The sequence below is a fragment of the Podarcis melisellensis genome, assembly GCF_964234715.1.
Source record: "Podarcis melisellensis genome assembly, chromosome: 18".
Classification (NCBI taxonomy): Eukaryota; Metazoa; Chordata; class Lepidosauria; order Squamata; family Lacertidae; genus Podarcis; species Podarcis melisellensis.
Genome location: NC_138536.1, coordinates 4,417,356 through 4,437,491, shown reverse-complemented (window position 1 = coordinate 4,437,491; position 20,136 = coordinate 4,417,356). Strand labels below are relative to the sequence as shown.

The window sequence follows — 20,136 nt, the reverse complement described above, 5'->3', positions numbered from 1 at the left end:
ATATCAGACACCTCTTAGCTGACAAAGAGTCCGAAATTAACAGGCCTGTGGCAAAGTACTGTTACATTGCAACAAGAATAAGACGAGCAATGATGTCAACAACAGAGTTCAAATTGTAAACATCGAAGGAACGATAATAAACAGTAGTGACACCTGAATTGAATTCTTAAAACCTTAAAAGTATATAAATATAAGCACCAATTCTGTGAATTGGCCATATTTCCACTATTATTTGTAGCACAATACTACTTATAATGTCATATTTTTTATAAATTGCTTTCTGGTCATTGGCCGTATTAAAGATATTTGATTTGATTCCACACTCCATTTTTCCTCCTCCAAGGGAGCATTTCTAAAATGCATTAACTTGAGCTCTTGGGTCAATGTATAAACAGAAAGCCAGTTGTATAAACAAGTGCTCAAAGCCCTCTCCTTTATCAGTCTGGGACGGCAATGGATGGCCTTGCCAGTTCCGAGTGGAGCAGGGATGGCACATCTGGGTCTTATCTTACATCCTGACCACAAAGACGCACAGACCGTGTCAGGTCTGCCAAGAGACCCGGGAACGGTGCCAGGAGCGCTCTTAGAGTTGGTGACCTCCTGCCCCAAGATAAGAGTATAGGAACAGGAACAACCTTTTATGGTCTAGAGTACCGGAACAGGAATATCTGTTTATGATGATGGATGTCAACTTACGTGTATAAGCTGACGTGGTTGGATTCCTGGGGAAGGGGGAGAGGGTGCCTGGAGGATATATATACTGCATGAAATTTCTCATTTCTTTGGACTTGCTGTGGACTCACCACGCAAGTGCCTTTCTGCTGCTCCGGAGAGCAGAAATAAAGAACTCTTTCTCTGAACCAAACCTTGGTGTCATTTGACTTCCTTCCTCCCCTCTGGGAGCAACGCAGAACCCACCAATCGGTAAAGTCTAATAAGGCTACACGACATCTGGGAGGAGCCAACACCAAAAAGGCCCTCTCTTGTGTCCCTACCCAATGCGCTTGTGAGGGTGGTGGGACTGAGAACGGTGTTTCCCCCAAAGATCTTAGAGCCCAGGCAGGGAGAATAACGGTCTTTCTGGCAGCCTGGGCCCAGAGTCGGTTTTTGGCCAAGTTGGGTGTGGCTGATGAGGAGTTAGAGGTCCGGCAGGATATAGAGGTGGGGGCACCGACTTGGACAGTGGCGTAGTGTAGGGGGTGCAGGGGGGCCGGCCGTACCGGGCGCAACATCTGGGGGTTAGGGTTAGGGGGCGCAAATCCACGGGTTAGGGGGTGCAAATTACTTGCCTTGCCCCGGGTACTGACAACCCACGCTACACCACTGGACTTGGAGAAGCCCGTTCAGCCCTCCCGCCCCGCCAAACCTACCGAGCATCTTCCAATTAGCAGCTTCGTCAGTGTTGACGCCAATCTACTGAAAGAAAACCTCGCGCGGAGCCCTCGGAAACTTCACCCCCGGGGGCATTCATTAAAAGTTTTAAAACACCTTGCTCTAGTGCTGTGCTCCCCTCCTTTCTTCTCTCGACTTGGGCACTGCTGCTGCCAATTTAGCTAATTGGAAGTCTTGAGGCTTGACAGGCAGGTGACGTTCCTTCTCCTCTGGCATTCTTTGTCCTGCGGGCCCGACATGGCAGATTCGGCAGCCGACTCCCGTTGCCACTGCTTCTACTGATGTCAACTTGAAGCCACTCTGTGTTCTCTCACCTTGTTTACTTATTAAAGCGGAATATAGGCAGCGGATCTTCCCCTGCTATTAAGCTGGAGTAGGGCGGTAATTTTGAGGTTAGACTCATCGCAGGGACTGGCATAGCAGGTGGAATGGCAGCTGTCTTCAGGAATCCCCCCTGCTGCCCACGAAAACCTCTCTAACGCTGTCACTCTCCAAATACAACATGGTTCAACCCCCTCCTCCTACAACAACCCTGCGAGGAAGGTGAAAAGGCTGCGACTGACTCCAAGGTCAGCCCCGAGAGCTTCGTGATGGAGTGGAGATTCGAACCCTGATCTCCCAGGTCCTAGTCCGACACTCTAACCACTACACCACCCTGCTTTCCTGAAGTCCAGCTCTATAAATGAAGTTAGGGACTCACGGTGGCTGTCATGGTCTGGTCTACGAGCGATCGAAGTCCCGGCTGAGGATGTCGGGACCGGGGGCAAGATGGCGGGGTGGGAGCAGGAATGAGAGTCAAGAAGCCAGGGGTCCGAGGGTCGAGAAGCAGGGAGTCACAAAGTAAAGGGTCCGAGGGTTGAGGAACAAGGAGTCAGGAAGTCAAGGGTCCAAGGGTCAAGGAACAAGGAGTCACGAAGTCAAGGGTCCGAGGGTCGAGGAGCAGGGAGTCACAAAGTCAGGGGTCCGAGGGTTGAGAAGCAAGGAGTCACGAAGTCAAGGGTCCAAGGTTCAAGAAGAGGGAGTCACAAAGTCAAGGGTCCGAGGGTGGAGGAGCAAGGAGTCAAGAAGCCGAGGTCTGAGGATCAGGAAGGAAGGAGCCAAACACAGCAAGGCAGGAAACATGTTGCTGTGGCAAAGAGTCGAAGGGAAATGCTGACCTTATATCCCTTCCCGGCTCTTGCCACCAGGTGCAGCGAGTTACCAGTCGGCCTTACCTGTGCGGCCACACCTTGCCTCTCCAGAACAAACTTAGGAAGGCCCCAGTCCTGCGAAGCCCTACTGGTCACAGGGTCTGGCTCCTGCAAGCACTCCTGACAGTGGCGCTGTGGTCTAAACCACTGAGCCTCTTGGGCTTGCCGATCAGAAGGTCGGCGGTTCGAATCCCTGTGATGGAGTGAGCTCCTGTTGCTCCATCCCAGCTCCTGCCCACCTAGCAGTTTGAAAGCACATCAGTACAAGTAGATAAACAGGTATCACTGTGGCAGGGAAGGTAAACGGCATTTCCGTGCGCTCTGCTTTCCGTCACGGTGTCCCGTTGTGCCAGAAGCGGTTTAGTCCCGCTAGCCACATGACCCGGAAAGCTGTCTGCGGACAAACGCCGGCTCCCTCGGCCTGAAAGCGAGATGAGCGCCGCAACCCCATGGTCGCCTTTGAATGGACTTAACCGTCCAGGGGTCCTTTACCTTTTTTATATATAAATGATATAGGCATTTATAGTAGCAAAATGTCACTCTGATATATTTTCCTTGGAGCTTTGTTTAGTTCCAGATTGTTTTATTTGAGGTTTTCGTGTGTTGCAAACCGCCTTGAGATTTTTTTTCTTTAAAATATAAAGGGGTATAGAAATGTAATGAATAATAGCAGCAGCAACAACAACGACAAAAACAGTAATAAATGTCGCAGCAAAAAAAAAAAAGTTGGCTAGACATTCCATTGTGGCTTAACAACAACAACAACAACTGTGTGTACTTAGCCATCATTTTTAATGATTTCTATTTTGCAGTTTTACACAAATTTAATTTGGCAAAAGCAAAAGGTTTTTTTTTTTAATTCCCAAGTCGTGTTAAAACTTTTTAGCATTCATTGTTTTTGGAATTTGTGCACCCCCCAGAGGACAGTTTGGGCATAGCCGCTCAGAAACTTGACAGAACCTTTTGGAAGATAATAACCTTTTTTAATCACCGCAGCCCTGATAAATATAGATTTGATGAATCAGTTGAGAATGGTAGTTGGCTGAAAGCTGGATTTTAATGAACCATAGTGAGAGGAAGAGAGAGGGAGACACACGCAGAGACACTTTTATGAAAAACTTTAGATGGCATGATAGACTTTGTGATTAGTAAACTTCCTTCCTTCCTTCCTTCCTTCCTTCCTTCCTTCCTTCCTTCGTATGTATGTATGTATGTATGTATGTATGTATGTATGTATTTCCTTTCCCAATTATCCCTGATAACTGGGAGCGGCTGCCAAGACCACATAACACCAGTCCTGAACGACCCACTGTTATGTACTGAAGTTCTCACCCTGGGCCAGCAGGGGGATAATGTAGATAGTTTTCACTCAGGTCCACATATGCAAATAAGGGATGGAAAGTGACGTTCAGTGATTGGATAGTTACAGGAAGTTGTTACAGTTGCGTGGTATTGGAGCGCTATATAAGCAGGCTGGCTGAACCCTTCAGTTCTGTTCTGGCCTGTGAATAAACAAGAGCTGTTTGAAGAATCGCTGTGTCGTCTGATATGTTCACCCACAACTTAACACCTACATTGGCTCCCAGGATGTTTCCGAGCACAATTCAAAGTGTTGGTGCTGACCTTGCAAGCCCTAAACGGCCTCGGCCCAGTATACCTAAAGGAGCATCTCCAACCTCATCGTCCAGCCTGGACACTGGGGTCCAGCTCCGAGCGCCTTCTGGGAGAAGTGAGGTTACATAATTCCTAGCAGGAAGGCTACGGGTTTTTTAGGGGTAAATAGTTAAAATCGCTTGCAGGATTGGAATATCACCTTTAGTTTAAGGCTGAATTCTGGACATAATGGAAGAGGCTAAAGGGTTTGGATTTTCATAAAAGATGCAGGAGTAAAGGATTACCGTAATAATAGGACCCACAAAGGAGAGGGTGGGAGTGCAGGAGATTCCTTGGAATCCTGTCTTTATGATTTATGTTTGATAAAAGGTAATGGGACCCCTGACCATTAGGTCCAGTCATGGACGACTCTGGGGTTGCGGCGCTCATTTCGCTTTATTGGCCGAGGGAGCCGGCGTACAGCTTCCGGGTCATGTGGCCAGCAGGACTAAGCCGCTTCTGGCGAACCAGAGCAGCGCACGGAAACGCCGTTTACCTTCCCGCCGGAGTGGTACCTATTTGTCTACTTGCACGTTGACGTGCTTTCGAATTGCTAGGTTGGCAGGAGCAGGGACAGAGCAACGGGAGCTCACCCCGTCATTGCGGGGATTCGAACCGCCGACCTTCTGATCGGCAAGTCCTAGGCTCTGTGGTTTAACCCAGAGCTGTAAAATCTTGATTTGAAAAACCAAATAAACAACTTTACGAAAAAAGAAGAAGTCATAGTTCCAAAGTTGGCCGTGGTGAAGCCAATGCTGGGAAGAGTTCCATTTCCCAGGAAAACCCACATTCCCCATCAAGAAAAGACGCTTTTCCTGCAGCCGGGGTAAGGAAATCAAACAGCATTAACGAGCGCCGTCGAGCTTAACGATAACTGGATGAAACGAAAGTTCTGCTCTTGGACAAGAAAGCAAGTTTCATTATCCAGGAATGCATTCCATGTGGCCCTGTGCCATTCCTGCTTCTCGCAACCTCGTCTCCCTGCGCATAGCATGCGCTGTCTGTATCAACAAGACTTCCGCTCCCATTAGAGAGGCATTGGGCTGAAAATATCCATGCCATTTCCTTCTCTGTGGGGATTTTGTAGTATCTGATTTCTCTGGAGGCAGGGGTAATAAACTTTTCTCCCTTGTTTCCTGGTAGTCTCTCAGAAGGCTTCTTCCCAGTGGGTGACAACCAAATAGGAATTACAGGGGTTTTTCCTTTTATTTGAGCAGCCAAGAGAATCTCCTTTAACCAAAAATGTGAAGTGTGCGACGTGATGATGATGTCCTCCTACTGAATTTATTTTTTAATCCTTCCTGATCATTAGCGGGGATGGGCTTTCATGGGAGAATTTGCATCGGCCAAACGGACAAGTTTAGAGAGAAGTTCAAGGTGTAGCAGGAACCCCCCCCCCATCATCCAGTTTGTACAAACTTCACACACACTCACACACTACATACGCTACGCTTCTGTTATAAATTCATAGAAAATCAACCATACATCGGATTTGTACTGTTCCACTTTTATTTTACCCCATGAAGGAAGGACCACAAAATGGGGAAGGTTTGATACAGGGCAGCCATAATCCCTGAGCATCCCAGCACATACACAGGAGCCCTGCCCAGTTGCTATGCCAACCCTGATGGTCCTAGACAGAAGACCATCAAGATCACAAAGAACTTGCATATGGGAGTGGATTCAGCATGGACTGGAACAAAGGACAATGATCAGATCTTCCCTCTGGGGGCAGGAAACTGCAAACTCCCCTCTGTCACCTGGAAAGTACTCATGGGGAGGGGGAAAGGGGGAACCAGCCAGGTGACAGGACACTCAGGTTACCACCACAACTCCTCCCTCAACCCCTCCTTTCTGTAATATATGCATGATGTTTCTGGGGGTGGTCTTGATCTACAGGGTGGCAATTCCAAAAGTTTTTATAAGACCTTGCACACCATTTTTCAGTGTCTTTCCTCTCACCTGCAAGTGAGGGGAGCACCCTGTCGCGACAGTCTTTCTTCAATAAAGACCAAGCCTACAGGCTGCTGATTTGCTTCAATTTACTCTGGTTGGTGTCTTTACTTTTTGTCCAAGGAAGCCCTCGGATTTTTCCGGTAACAAGGGAAAGGTTAGCTGTGTGCAAGGCTGGGTTTAGGTTTGATGAGGCCCTAAGCTCCTGAAGGTAATGGGGTCCTTTCTATGTCCAGCTGTCCTTTGTCAACAACAAATGGTCGCTGTTTCTTTGTGTTGAATATATGCTATATGGTCATTTATGGACCTCATAGGTATCTCAAGCCATTTGCCCATGTTGCCCTGCAACCAGTCCATGCAGAATGTAGGCACTCTATATATAGAAAGGAGCAAACCAGGGATATTTTAGGGAGCAGGCTAGCAGGTGGGGCCCATGACTTACATCACAGGAGCCGACACAACACAAAACACTGCTGCTGTATGTAGGTTTTGTAATAAACGAAAATCTGCCCTTATTCCCTTATGGGGGACAACAAAAGCCCTCATAGCGTCCTTTGTAGGTTCTCCATCGGTCGGAGGAAAAGAACAGAGGCCAACCAGAGAATATTGAGAAGCAAAGCAGCTAGTAAGCCTGATCTTTATTGAACTGTTGCAACAGGGTGCTCCCCTCACCCGCAGGAGAGAGGAGGGACCCAGAATGAAGGTGTGTCCGCCCTTTCAATTGCCCACCTTGGAGTCAAAGACCACCCCCAGAAACATCATACCTACATCACAGGAAGGGCAGGCTAAGGCAGAAAACTGAGTGGGTTGTTTACCTACTGTTTGGCAAGTTAGGTAAATGTAAAGGGACCCCTGACCATTAGGTCCAGTCGTGGCCGACTCTGAGGTTGCGGCGCTCATCTCACTTTATTGGCCGAGGGAGCCGGCGTACAGCTTCCAGGTCATGTGGCCAGCAGGACTAAGCCGCTTCTGGCGAACCAGAGCAGCGCACAGAAACGCCGTTTACCTTCCCGCCGGAGTGGTACCTATTTATCTACTTGCACTTTGATGTGCTTTCGAACTGCTAGGTTGGCAGGAGCAGGGACCGAGCAACGGGAGCTCATCCCGTCATTGCGGGGATTCGAACCGCCGACCTTCTGATCAGCAAGCCCTAGGCTCTGTGGTTTAACCCACAGTGCCACCTGCATCCCTTGGCAAGTTACCTGTTAATGTTTACTGGATTGTTACCCTGGGGAGCCTAGCCATTCTTTTGTAATGATAAGTACCGTATTTTTTGCTCTATAAGACGCACCAGACCACAAGACGCACCTAGTTTTTGGAGGAGGAAAATAAGAAACAAAATATTCTGAATCTCAGGAGCCAGAACAGCAAGAGGGATCGCTGCGCAGTGAAAGCAGCAATCCCTCTTGCTGTTCTGGCTTCTGGGATAGCTGCGCAGCCTGCATTCGCTCCATAAGACACACACACATTTCCCCTTACTTTTTAGGAGGGGAAAAGGGAGTCTTATAGAGCAAAAAATACGGTACTTAGTTCCTGAGCCAGGTCACAGGCTCGCCCCATTCATGCACAGATATACCCTTAAGACAGGATTTGTGAAGGAAAAGGCAATGGGGAGGCTTTTCCGTTTGACCTTTCAGAGAAAACACCTGGTCAGCCTGGGAGTCAAAATGGCTCTATAGCTGCTCTCCTGTGCATCTTCAGACATGTGGCCTATATTTCTATGTACGTGTTTGTTTGGTACATTCATGAACCTTTATTATATGCATAAGACCTTAAATTATTTATTTCAGTTTTATTTTGGTTTTTTAATCTTATATTTTGGAAATGTACATCCAGGTGTTTTTCCTTTAAATATTTTTTGGGGCCCCCAAGAGAGCGGGGCCCTAAGCTATAGCTTGTTTAGCTTATACAGTGCTACCTCGGGTTACATACGCTTCAGGTTACAGACTCCGCTAACCCAGAAATAGTGCTTCAGGTTAAGAACTTTGCTTCAGGATGAGAACAGAAATCGTGCTCCGGCGGTGCGGCAGCAGCGGGAGGCCCCATTAGCTAAAGTGGCGCTTCAGGTTAAGAACAGTTTCAGGTTAAGAACGGACCTCTGGAACGAATTAAGTACTTAACCCAAGGCACCACTATACGTAAATCTGGCACTGCTTGTGTGTAAAGAGGGGAAAACCACAGGAGGGAAGAAAGCTCTTAGGCTTGAATCCTCTTTCAGGCTTCCCATCCTCTTGGCCACTGTGAGAACAGGATGCTAGACTACATGGGGTCAGCTTATGGTCTCATGGGGCCTCTCCAGCTCCGTTTTGTGCACACTGTTGCAGGAATTTGTGTATAGGTTGGGGGGGTTGCCCCTCCAGCAGATATCAGGCACATGCAGCCCACTACCAAAATCAGCACCATCGCTTTTGTGGCCTTTGCGATTTGTCCCCACAAAACACTTCATCGCAGTTTCTTCCTATCTATTCCAAGGGTCTCTGCTGCACGATACCAAATGTAAGAATTCACTGATCAATGTACATTGGTACCTCGGGTTACATACGCTTCAGGTTACAGACTCCACTAACCCAGAAACAGTACCTCGGGTTAAGAACTTTGCTTCAGGATGAAAACAGAAATCGTGCTCCGGCGGCGCGGCAGCAGCAGGAAGCCCCATTAGCTAAAGTGGGGCTTCAGGTTATGAACAGTTTCAGGTTAAGCCGAATAAGTTGCAAGGAACTCGACGTTCGGAAAGACTTTCTGACAGTGAGAGCTGTTCTGCAGTGGAACAGACTCCCACGAGAGGTGATGGACTCTCCTTCCTTGGAGGTTTCTAAACAGAGGTTGGATAGTCAGGGATGCTTTAGCCGAGATTCCTGCATTGCAGCGGGCTGGACTAGATGAGTCCTGGGTGTCCCTTCCAAGATTCTGTGATTTGAGGACCTGGGAATGGAACCAGGGTCCTTTGGCTCTGTCACTGAACTCTGGTCCTCTTTTCCCTCATCCTTTACTACATAAAGGGACGCGGGTAGCGCTGTGGGTTAAACCACAGAGCCTAGGACTTGCTGATCAGAAGGTCGGCGGTTCAAATCCCCGCAATGACAGGGTGAGCTCCCGTTGCTCGGTCCCTGCTCCTGCCCACCTAGCAGTTCGAAAGCACATCAAAGTGCAAGTAGATCAATAGGTACCACTCCGGCGGGAAGGTAAACGGCGTTTCCATGCGCTGCTCTGGTTCGCCAGAAGCGGCTAAGTCCTGCTGGCCACATGACCCAGAAGCTGTACGCCGGCTCCCTCGGCCATAAAGCGAGATGAGCGCCGCAACCCCAGAGTCGGCCACGACTGGACCTAATGGTCAGGGTCCCTTTGCCTTTGCCTTTACCACTGTACTGTGTCCAGTTCTGGGCAGCAGAATTTAAGAAGGATGTTGACAAGCTGGAAGGTATGCAGAGAAGGGTAACTGAGATGATCAAGGGTCTGGAAACAAAAGCCTTATGAGGAGTATTTGAAGGAGCTGGGTGTGTTTAGACTAGAAAAGTGGAGAATGAGAGGAGATGTGAGAGCCATCTTCAGATATCTTAAGGGCTATCACATGAAAGAGGGAGCATTCTTGCTTTCTCCTGCTCTGGAGGAGAGGACTCAAACCCGTGGCTTCAAGTTGCAAGGAAGGAGATTCCGACGCAACAAGAGGCTCAGTGTTTGAAATATACTGTATTTTTCGCTCTATAAGACGCACCAGACCACAGGACGCACCTAGTTTTTGGAGGAGGAAAACAAGGAAAAAAGTATTCTGAGTCTCAGAAGCCAGAACAGCAAAAGGGATCACTGCGCAGTGAAAGCAGCAATCCCTCTTGCTGTTCTGGCTTCTGGGATAGCTGCGCAGCCTGCATTCGCTCCATAAGACGCACACACATTCCCCCTTACTTTTTAGGAGGGGGAAAGGGAGTCTTATAGAGCAAAAAATACGGTACTCTGACAGTGGATTTCATGCTCTTTATTCAGCTCATAGTGGTGAGGAGGGAATGAAAGTTTCCCCAAATTATCTGCTTTATATACATTATTTACACAATGAGCTGCACGTGATTGGCTAATTCCGGAATTCTCCTGTCGGCCAATCAGGTTGTGGATTCACATCCAACTGGAGCTGCATTGGGTGGCTCCTGCAGACCAATCATACTGCTGCATTGTCCTAGGACCAATCAGACTGCTGCATTCTGAATCCTATTGTTCTAGGACCAATCAGACTGCTGCATTCTGGACCCTATTCAACTCAGTACATAACAGTGTTTGAGACCACAGCGCCACCCGTACCCCTCCAGTACCCTCCTCACGTCAACTGCTGAACATTGTGTGGGTGCCCAGTTGGCCACTGCAAAAACAGGATGTGGCCTGGCCTTTGGTCTTGCCCTCCAAATTCCCCCTTTTCTCTCAGGAAAGAGAGAAAGAGCCAAGCAGAGGAGGATAAAGGACACTTGACGTTCCAGACTGACATCTGTCACCCTCAAGGTTGAGAAGAAAGGGAACTGGTGGCCTCAGCGCTTTTCTCCCAAAGCGCCGAAGTGTCCAGAAATAAGAGCCTGGCTGCGCAGGAAAAGAAGGCATCCATCTCCCAAGAAGGGGACTGCAGAGGCCACTTGAGGCAAACAATGGGTTTGGAGGACAGGGTGAAGGGCAAATCATTCCAAGGCTGGAAAATCTGCAGATATGCCAAGGCCGGGAGGACTGTGGAGGGGACCCAGCGCCGGGATTTGTGGAGACAACAGGAAATGTATGCCTGCGCTTTCCTATAGTTGTCAAACTTTGAGTTTTGAAGTCTGTGGTGCAGCAAAGCATGCATTTTTTAAAAGAATCAGCAGCACCTCACATCCTTCGATGTAAACATCCCTCTAGCGCTGAAGGACAGGTTGTGGCGAGGGGGTTGAGAAGATGACCTCTTGACCGCCTCAGGGAAGCGCTGATCTTTACGTCGTAAAGTAAAGGGACCCCTGACCATTAGGTCCAGTCATGGCCGACTCTGGGGTTAATAATACACTGGTACCTCGGGTTAAGAACTTAATTCGTTCCGGAGGTCCATTCCTAACCTGAAACTGTTCTTAACCTGAAGCACCACTTTAGCTAATGGGGCCTCCTGCTGCCGCTGCACTGCCAGAGCACGATTTCTGTTCTCATCCTGAAGCAAAGTTCTTAACCCGAGGTACTGTTTCTGGGTCAGTGGAGTCTGTAACCTGAAGTATCCGTAACCTGAAGCATCTGTAACCCGAGGTATCACTGTACTCCCGGTGTGGTCTGACCCAGGCAGAATAAAGCAGTACTATTCCTTCCCTTGATCTAGACACTAGACTTATGCTTACGCAGCCTAGAATAGCATTAGCCTTTTTTGCTGCTGCATCACCCTGTGGGCTCATGTTCAGCTTGTGTTCTACTAAGTCCCCAGGATCCGTTTCACATGTCCTGCTGTCAAGCCAGGTGTCCCCCATCCTTAATTTGTGCATCTGGTTCTTCCTGCCTGAAATATACTCAGAGTCGCAAAGTGATTTCATGCTCTTTATTCAGCTCATAGTGGTGAGGAGGAATGAATGAAAGTCCCCTCAAAGTATCTGCTTTATATACATTATTTACACAATGGGCTGCACATGATTGGCTAATTCCGGAATTCTACTGTCAGCCAATCAGGTTGTGGATTCACTTCTATCTGGAGCGTGATTGGGTGGTTCCTGCCAACCAATCATACTGCTGCATTGTTCTAGGACCAATCAGACTGCTGCCTTTTGGATCCTATTGTTCTAGGACCAATCAGACTGCTGCCTTTTGGATCCTATTGTTCTAGGACCAATCAGACTGCTGCCTTTTGGATCCTAGGACCAATCAGACTGCTGCCTTTTGGATCCTATTGTTCTAGGACCAATCAGACTGCTGCCTTTTGGATCCTATTGTTCTAGGAGCAATCAGACTGCTGCCTTTTGGATCCTATTGTTCTAGGACCAATCAGACTGCTGCCTTTTGGATCCTATTGTTCTAGGACCAATCAGACTGCTGCCTTTTGGATCCTATTGTTCTAGGACCAATCAGACTGCTGCAGTTTGGATCCTATTCAATTCAGTACATAACACTCCCTAAGTCCAAATGTCCCTATTTTCAGACACATCCCTGATTTAGAGAAGCTGCCCCAGGTTATGATTTGATCCTGGAATGTCCCATTTTTCCTTAGGGGTCCTTATTTTCATTGGAAAAATGTTGGAGGGTATGGAGTTATCCGATCCCTGAGCTGTCTGAAGGCAATCCTGTATAGGGAAGTTATTTATTTTAATGTTCTGTTGTGTTTTTATATATGTTGGAAGCTGTCCAGAGTAGCTGGGGCAGTAAGATGTGTGGGGTATAAATAGTAAAATTATCATTACGGAATGGGATTCAAACACCGGATAAATGTTGCAGGGTATGCTGAACAGTACATTTGTCCCTATGGAAATTCACTGTGTTAATGTTGGCCCAGTTCCCTAGTCTGTAAAAGATAAAGGGACCCCTGACAATTAGGTCCACTCGTGGCTGACTCTGGGGTTGCAGTGCTCATCTCGCTTTGTTGGCCGAGGGAGCCGGCGTACAGCTTCCGGGTCATGTGGCCAGCAGGACTAAGCCGCTTCTGGCGAACCAGAGCAGCGCACAGAAATGCCGTTTACCTTCCCGCCGGAGCGGTACCTATTTATCTCCTTGCACTTTGACGTGCTTTCGAACTGCTAGGTTGGCAGGAGCAGGGACTGAGCAATGGGAGCTCACACTGTCGCAGGGATTCGAACCGCCAACCTTCTGATCGGCAAGCCCTAGGCTCTGTGGTTTAACCCACAGCGCCACCTGCGTCCCTTCCTAGTCTGTAGCTGTCCTAAATTCATTGAGTACAATAGAGTTCCTAGTTAAACCAAGCCTTTGTCCAGAACCATGAGATCTAGAATCTTGGTCTCAGTGAGACACAAGGGCTTGTGTCTTCTTGAATACCTCTTTGTCAGCTCCTAAGCACCTCATTCCATGATGGCAAACCTCTAAAAAAAGAAAACAAACTCCCCTGTTTAAAAACCCGCTTCCTAAACCAGTTAAAAACTGATTAGCTGATGACCCGACGGATAAGACGACAGGAAAACAAGCAGCCTTAGCTAAACACCCAAGAGGGCTTTCCGGAATCGGCAAATTTTCAGACCTGCCTTTGTGCAGAAAATCAAGGCCAAAGGTTTGGGTGGTTTGCTGGCAATGGGTGGCCGTCCGAAGGAGAGAGAGAGAGGGACGCTATTTGCGCCGGAGTGGGGTCACCCCACCCGAAAATATGTCCGCTAGAAGCTTAGACAATGCTGGGGATTTTTGTGGAGTGCTTGCTACTGCATTTCCTAAGCGCCGCAGAACGGATTTTCATTGTTGTCGTTCGGTGGATTCTCTCTGCCCTGGAAGCGGAGATTAATTTCTCTCCAGTAGTGAAAGGTGAAAGGAAAACGCACTCAAATCAAGGGGTCAGAAGTGCAGCTCCAAGAATGGGGAAACCGGGGAATACCAGAAAGCTGCGAGTTGTTCCCATTGTGCTCTAAACTTGCCTAAATTCATGTGCCTCCATGTGGTTCTCATTGGTCATTGCCAGGGCTGGATTTAGGTTTGATGTGGCCCTCAGCTACTGAAGGTAATGGGGCCCTTTCTATGTCCAGCTGTCCTTTGTCAACAATGAATTGTTGCTTTTTTGTGTGTTGAATATATGCTACGTGGTAATTTGTGGACCATAAAGAAGGCTGATTGCCAAAGAATGGATGCTTTTGAATTCTGGTGCTGGAGGAGACTCTTGAGAGTCCCATGGACTGCAAGAAGATCCAACCTCTCCATTCTGAAGGAAATCAGCCCTGAGTGCTCACTGGACGGACAGATCGTGAAGCTGAGGCTCCAAGACTTTGGCCACCTCAGGAGAAGAGAAGACTCCCTGGAAAAGACCCTGATGCTGGGAAAGATAGAGGGCGCAAGGAGAAGGGGACGACAGAGGACGAGATGGTTGGACAGTGTTCTCGAAGCTACCAGCATGAGTTTGACCAAACTGTGGGAGGCAGTGGAAGACAGGAGTGCCTGGCGTGCTCTGGTCCAGGGGGTCACGAAGAGTCGGACACGACTAAACAACAACAACAACAATGGGTATCTAAAGCCATTTGCACATAACAAAACACGTACTTTATGAAAGTAATTGTTGATCTGAAAAGCAATTAAGAAGAATATTAATAGTGAAGTGCAATTAAGAAGAAGTATATTAATAGGGAAATAATGATTAAGCTCTAGCTTAGAATGATTTTTTTTATTCTTAACAAACTTAATAACGCAAACACATTGGCATTTAACAATAACAAAAGTTCCTTTAGAAACACAATTGACAAAGACTGATACTCTAGTCTCTAGAAACTTTTTGTAACATGAAATAAGAAGAGGTGTAAACATGTAATGTAAACTACTAATAATTATAAATATCTTTATTAATGTGAAGTTAATATGAAAATAAGTGTTATAGGTAAAGGTAAAGGGACCCCTGACCATTAGGTCCAGTCGTGGCCGACTCTGGGGTTGCGGCGCTCATCTCATTTTACTGGCCAAGGGAGCCGGCATACAGCTTCCGGGTCATGTGGCCAGCAGGACTAAGCCGCTTCTGGCAAACCAGAGCAGCGCACGGAAACGCCGTTTACCTTCCCGCTGGAGCGGTACCTATTTATCTACTTGCACTTTGATGTGCTTTCGAACTGCTAGGTTGGCAGGAGCTGGTACAGAACAACGGGAGCTCACCCTGTCATGGGGATTCGAACCGCTGACCTTCTGATCGGCAAGCCCTAGGCTCTGTGGTTTAACCCACAGCGCCACCCACATCCCTTTAAGTTAAGTGTTAAATTTAAATTAAGTGTTATAACCTTAATTTAGTATAGTTTTGTATAGTTAATACAACACATTTTTATACAATATCAATATCAATATTCAAGATTGAATGTCTTGCCCTCGGCTGGACTTGAGAGACGATTCCAACAGATCCCACACGAAAAACGCTTCTGTCCCTTTGGAGATGGCAGTCCCAAATCGGTGGCGCATGCCCTTCTGTCTTGCCCTCTTTATAAAGACTTGAGGAATGAGATAATCACCCCTCTTTTATTGTCCATCCCGGGTCACCCAACCACTGCCACAGTGTCCATTCTCTTGGCAGATCAAGATGAGCAGGTGACAGCAAAGGTGGCAAGGTTTTTAGCTGGGGCAATCAAAATAAGGTCCGCTATTCAACTGTTGATTCAGGACCCTAAAGTGTGTTTTATAGAACTGACTTTTCATTTCTGTTCTTTGTATATTGTGTTGTTGCTTTGCTGCTATGGCCGATGGCTGACACAAATAAAGATTCATTCATTCTGCACCTTTTTGAAACCACGTTCTTTATATAATAATAATTTATTATTTATACCCCGCCCATCTGGCTGAGTTTCCCCAGCCACTCTGGGCGGCTTCCAATCAAGTGTTAAAAACAATAAAGCATTAAATATTAAAAACTTCCCTGAACAGGGCTGCCTTCAAATGCCTTTTAAAGAGAAGATAACTGCTTTTTTCCTTCACATCTGAAGGAGGGCGCCACCACCGAGAAGGCCCTCTGCCTGGTTCCCTGTAACCTCACTTCTCGCAATGAGGGAACCGCCAGAAGGCCCTCGGGGCTGGACCTCAGTGTCTGGGCTGAACGATAAGGGTAGAGACGCTCCTTCAGGGATACTGGGCCATTTAGGGCTTTAAAGGTCAGCACCAACACTTTGAATTGTGCTCAGAAACGTACTGGGAGCCAATGGAGATCTTTCAGGACCGGCGTTATGTGGTCCCGGCGGCCACTCCCAGTCCCCAGTCTAGCTGCCGCATTCTGGATTAGTTGTAGTTTCCAGGTCACCTTCAAAGGTAGCCCCACGTAGAACGCATTGCAGTAGTCCAAGCTGGAGATAACCAGAGCATGCACCACTCTGGGGAGAAAGTGCGCAGGCAGGTAGGGTCTCGTCCTGCGTACCAGATGGAGCTGCCCTGGACACAGAATTGACCTGCGCCTCCATGGACAGCTGCGAGTCCAAAATGACTCCCAGGCTGCGCTCCTGGTCCTTCAGGGACACAGTTACCCCATTCAGGACCAGGGAGTTCTTTCCCCAAAGATGCTGAACTTTAGGCCCTCCAGAAATTGCTGGCCATCTTTGCCTAAAAGCATTGACCACACTGGGGGAACTGTGGAGAGTTGGGGTGCAGCCTTTGCAGAGCCACAGCTTCCCTTGTCCTTGGCGAAAGTTTTATTTTATTTCTTTGGGGAGGAAAGTTCTACTCAGAAGTAGTTCCAAGGCTGGCTGAAGCCAAGCCAATGGCGGGAAGGAAATTATTTCCCAGGAAGACCAACTTTCCCATAAACAAGAGGCAGTATCCCTGCCGCCAAGGCAAGGTATCTTGCGGAAATAAAACTGCATTAATGAGCGCCGTTGACCTTACCTCCTCCGATCTTCTTATGCCATTTCCCAATTTCTCGTCTTCCGCAAACTTTAGGCTTTCTTCACTAAGTGCTAAAGCATCACTTTTGCATGCAGAAGGTCGCAGGGGCAGCTTTTAATGTTCTGTTTCCTAGTTCGCTCCACATCCATTGGCAACTTTAAAAAAAGGAAATGTTGTGCAAAAGCTGGACTGCCTGTTCCTGCCTTGCTTTTGCACCCAATTTTACATTGTCCTGCCTATTATTATTATTATTATTATTATTATTATTATTATTATTATTATTATTACAGCAACTTACTCCCCTAATATGAAGCAATTTTGCACATTATTTTAATAGTAGTAGTAGTAAGGTAAAGGTAAAGGGACCCCTGACTATTAGGTCCAGTCGTGGCTGACTCTGGGGTTGCGGCGATCATCTCGCTTTATTGGCTGAGGGAGCCGGCGTACTCCGGGTCATGTGGCCAGCAGGACGAAGCCACTTCTGGCGAACGAGAAACGCTGTCTACCTTCCTGCCGGAGTGGTACCTATTTATCTACTTGCACTTTGACGTGCTTTTGAACTGCTAGGTGGGCAGGAGCAGGGACTGAGCAACGGGAGCTCACCCTGTCGCGGGGATTCAAACCGCCGACCTTCTGATCGGCAAGTCCTAGGCTCTGTGGGTTAACCCACAGTGCCACCCACATCCCTGTAGTAGTATAGTAGTAGTAGTAGTAATAATTATTATTTATTTATTACCTATATCCCGCCCATTTGGCCAGGTCTCTCCAACCACTCTGGGCGGCTCCCAACAGAACATTAAAAACACAGTAAAACATCAAACATTACAAACTTCCTTAAACAGGGCTGCCATCAGATGTCTTCTAGAAAGTTGTTTATTGTCGCCTGGGAGGAGCCACCACCGAGAAGGCCCTCTCGAGAAAGACAGGTGCCAACAACGAACTCTGAGTAGGACTAACATTGCATGCTTTATTATCTATTTACTTATTTTTGTAATATGCACACTGCTTGATGGCAAGAAAGAAAACCTCAAAGTGGTTTAGAAGAATGAAACGACCAATAGAATTTTTAATCTTTTGTTGGAAGCCGCCCAGTGTGGCTGGGGAAACCCAGCCAGATGGGCGGGGTATAAATACCGTATTTTTCGATCCATAAGACACACTTTTTTCCTCCCTCCTGAAAAGTAAGGGGAAATGTCTGTGCGTCTTATGGAGCGAATACGTGGTCCCTGGAGCCAAATTGCCTAAGGGCAAAAGGCAGATCATGCTCTTTTTTTGAAAGAGGGAAGTGGGTGTTGAAACAAAGCCACTGATTGGCAAGCAATTGGGAGGGAGATAAGGGACGCGATAAAGGAGGCTGCCTGGGAGTGGGGAGGTAAAGACAGCAAACTTGCAAGGAGAGGAGACAGGAATACTAAAGCAAAGAGGAGAGAAATTAGAAGAAAAGGAGGAGCAAAAAACTGCTCCAGCTAAGGAAAAGACACTAAGGCAAACAAGAGGGAAGGGGGTGTTGAAAGGAAGCAGCTGATCAGCAAGCGATCAGGAGGGAGATAAGGGAGGCTAGCGATAAAGGAGGCTGCCTGGGAGGGGGAGGTAAAAGCCCATGGATCCTCAGGAATTTTGCACTGGGTCACCCCAAATTCACCATCAGATCACATAGCATGTCCATGGCTACAGTCTGCACCCAAAAACCCACGCACCCACTGTTGCGTGGGGCCGCAATGGCGCAAAAACGTGGTCACAAAGCACAGATCCACATGGATCCTCAGTATTTTTCCATTGGGCTACCACAAACTCACCGTCAAATCACGTCTTTGGCCACAAAAATCATACATCAAATGTTTCGTGCAGAATATTTGTTTTCTTGTTTGCCTTCTCTAAAAACTAGGTGCGTCTTATGGTCGAAAAATACGGTAATAAATTGTTGTTGTGTCTATGGGTGTAATTTTTTGGACATTGGTCTGCAGAGGCAGCAAGGCTGCTCCTCCATGGGGCTGCCCCAGTTTCCTTCACAGTCCCCGCCGCCTTGGACTCCTTTGAAACAGCAAACCTTGGAAGGGAAAGGGTGAGGCCAGCATCAAACATAGCTGGCCGGGTTTCTGTTTGTCTACGAGCTGACCTTTTCATACATCTGACAAATCTTTTGGAGTGAAAAGACAGAGATTAGAAACTGGCAAGGCCTCCTCTGATTCCACGGTTTTTCAGTGGAAAGGAGAAGGAAGCTTACGAATTTCGTTGGAAACGCGATTTCAATATGTGACACTGAGGTGGGTTTTCCTACCACGCAAGTGTCCGTTCCACCAAAGGCCAGAGGGTAGCGTAAGGCCAAAGGATTTCTGCATCTGTGAAACTTTCCCCCTTCCCCATGCCAATTTCATCAGACACCTCTCCCCCCCCCCCCACTCCTGTTAAGGTACACCAGATACATTACCTTGCCGACAAAGGTCCATATAGCTAAAGCTACGGTTGTCCCAGTAGTGATGTATGGAAGTGAGAGCTGGACCATCAAGAAGGCTCATCGCCAAAGAATGGATGCTTTTGAATTCTGGTGCTGGAGGAGACTCTTGAGAGTCCCATGGACTGCAAGAAGATCCAACCTCTCCATTCGGAAGGAAATCAGCCCTGAGTGCTCACTGGAAGGGCAGATCCTGAAGCTGAGGCTCCAAGACTTTGGCCCCCTCATGAGAAGAGAAAACTCCCTGGAAAAGACCCTGATGTTGGGAAAGATGGAGGGCGCAAGGAGAAGGGGACGACAGAGGACGAGATGGTTGGACAGTGTTCTCGAAGCTACCAGCATGAGTTTGACCGAACTGCGGGAGGCAGTGGAAGACAGGAGTGCCTGGCGTGATCTGGTCCAGGGGGTCACAAAGAGTCGGACACGACTAAACGACTCAACAACCACAACAAGTGTTGTGTTGGGGGTGGAATGAAAAACAGGACTAGGAAGGGTGCAAATATTGAAAAAGGGGGAAAGGAGTCTTCCACGCTCAAAGCCATTACCACCAGACCCATGGCGGCATTATCGTCGTTTTGCTTGTTTCTGGTGTTTGTACCCTCCAACATTTCTCAGATGAAAATAGGCAGTGATCCCTCTTGCTGTTCTGGCTTCTGAGATTCAGAATATTTTTTTCCTTGTTTTCCTCCTCCAAAAACTAGGTGCGTCTCGTGGTCTGGTGCGTCTTATACAGCGAAAAATATGGTATCTTGTGCGCTAGCTAGAAAAGCACGTCAGAAGTGGGGAAGTGTGAGGTCTGGGAAGACTTCTCACCTGCAAACCTTTGCTCAGCTCCACGCTCATTGCAGATCCCTCTGCCTGCTTTTCAGAGCGCATAGAATTTTTGTGCTTTACTTTTTTTGCTGGTTGTTTTTGCTATACTTTGGAAAGCTCCGAGAGCTGAATTCTTGCGCATTCTGGAACAAGGTGGTACGAACTTTGTTTGGCACAGAACAGGGGAAAGCCACTTAGGAAACTCCCTTAAGGCAG

At 47.8% G+C, this 20,136-nt stretch overlaps 1 long non-coding RNA gene across 1 annotated transcript in view; it reads left to right on the top strand.

Annotated features, from left to right (window-relative positions):
• The window catches only part of LOC309361047, a 190,604-nt gene that overhangs the window by 146,093 nt on the left and 24,375 nt on the right, over positions 1–20,136 (top strand). The gene's annotated exons all lie outside the window — the stretch shown is intronic.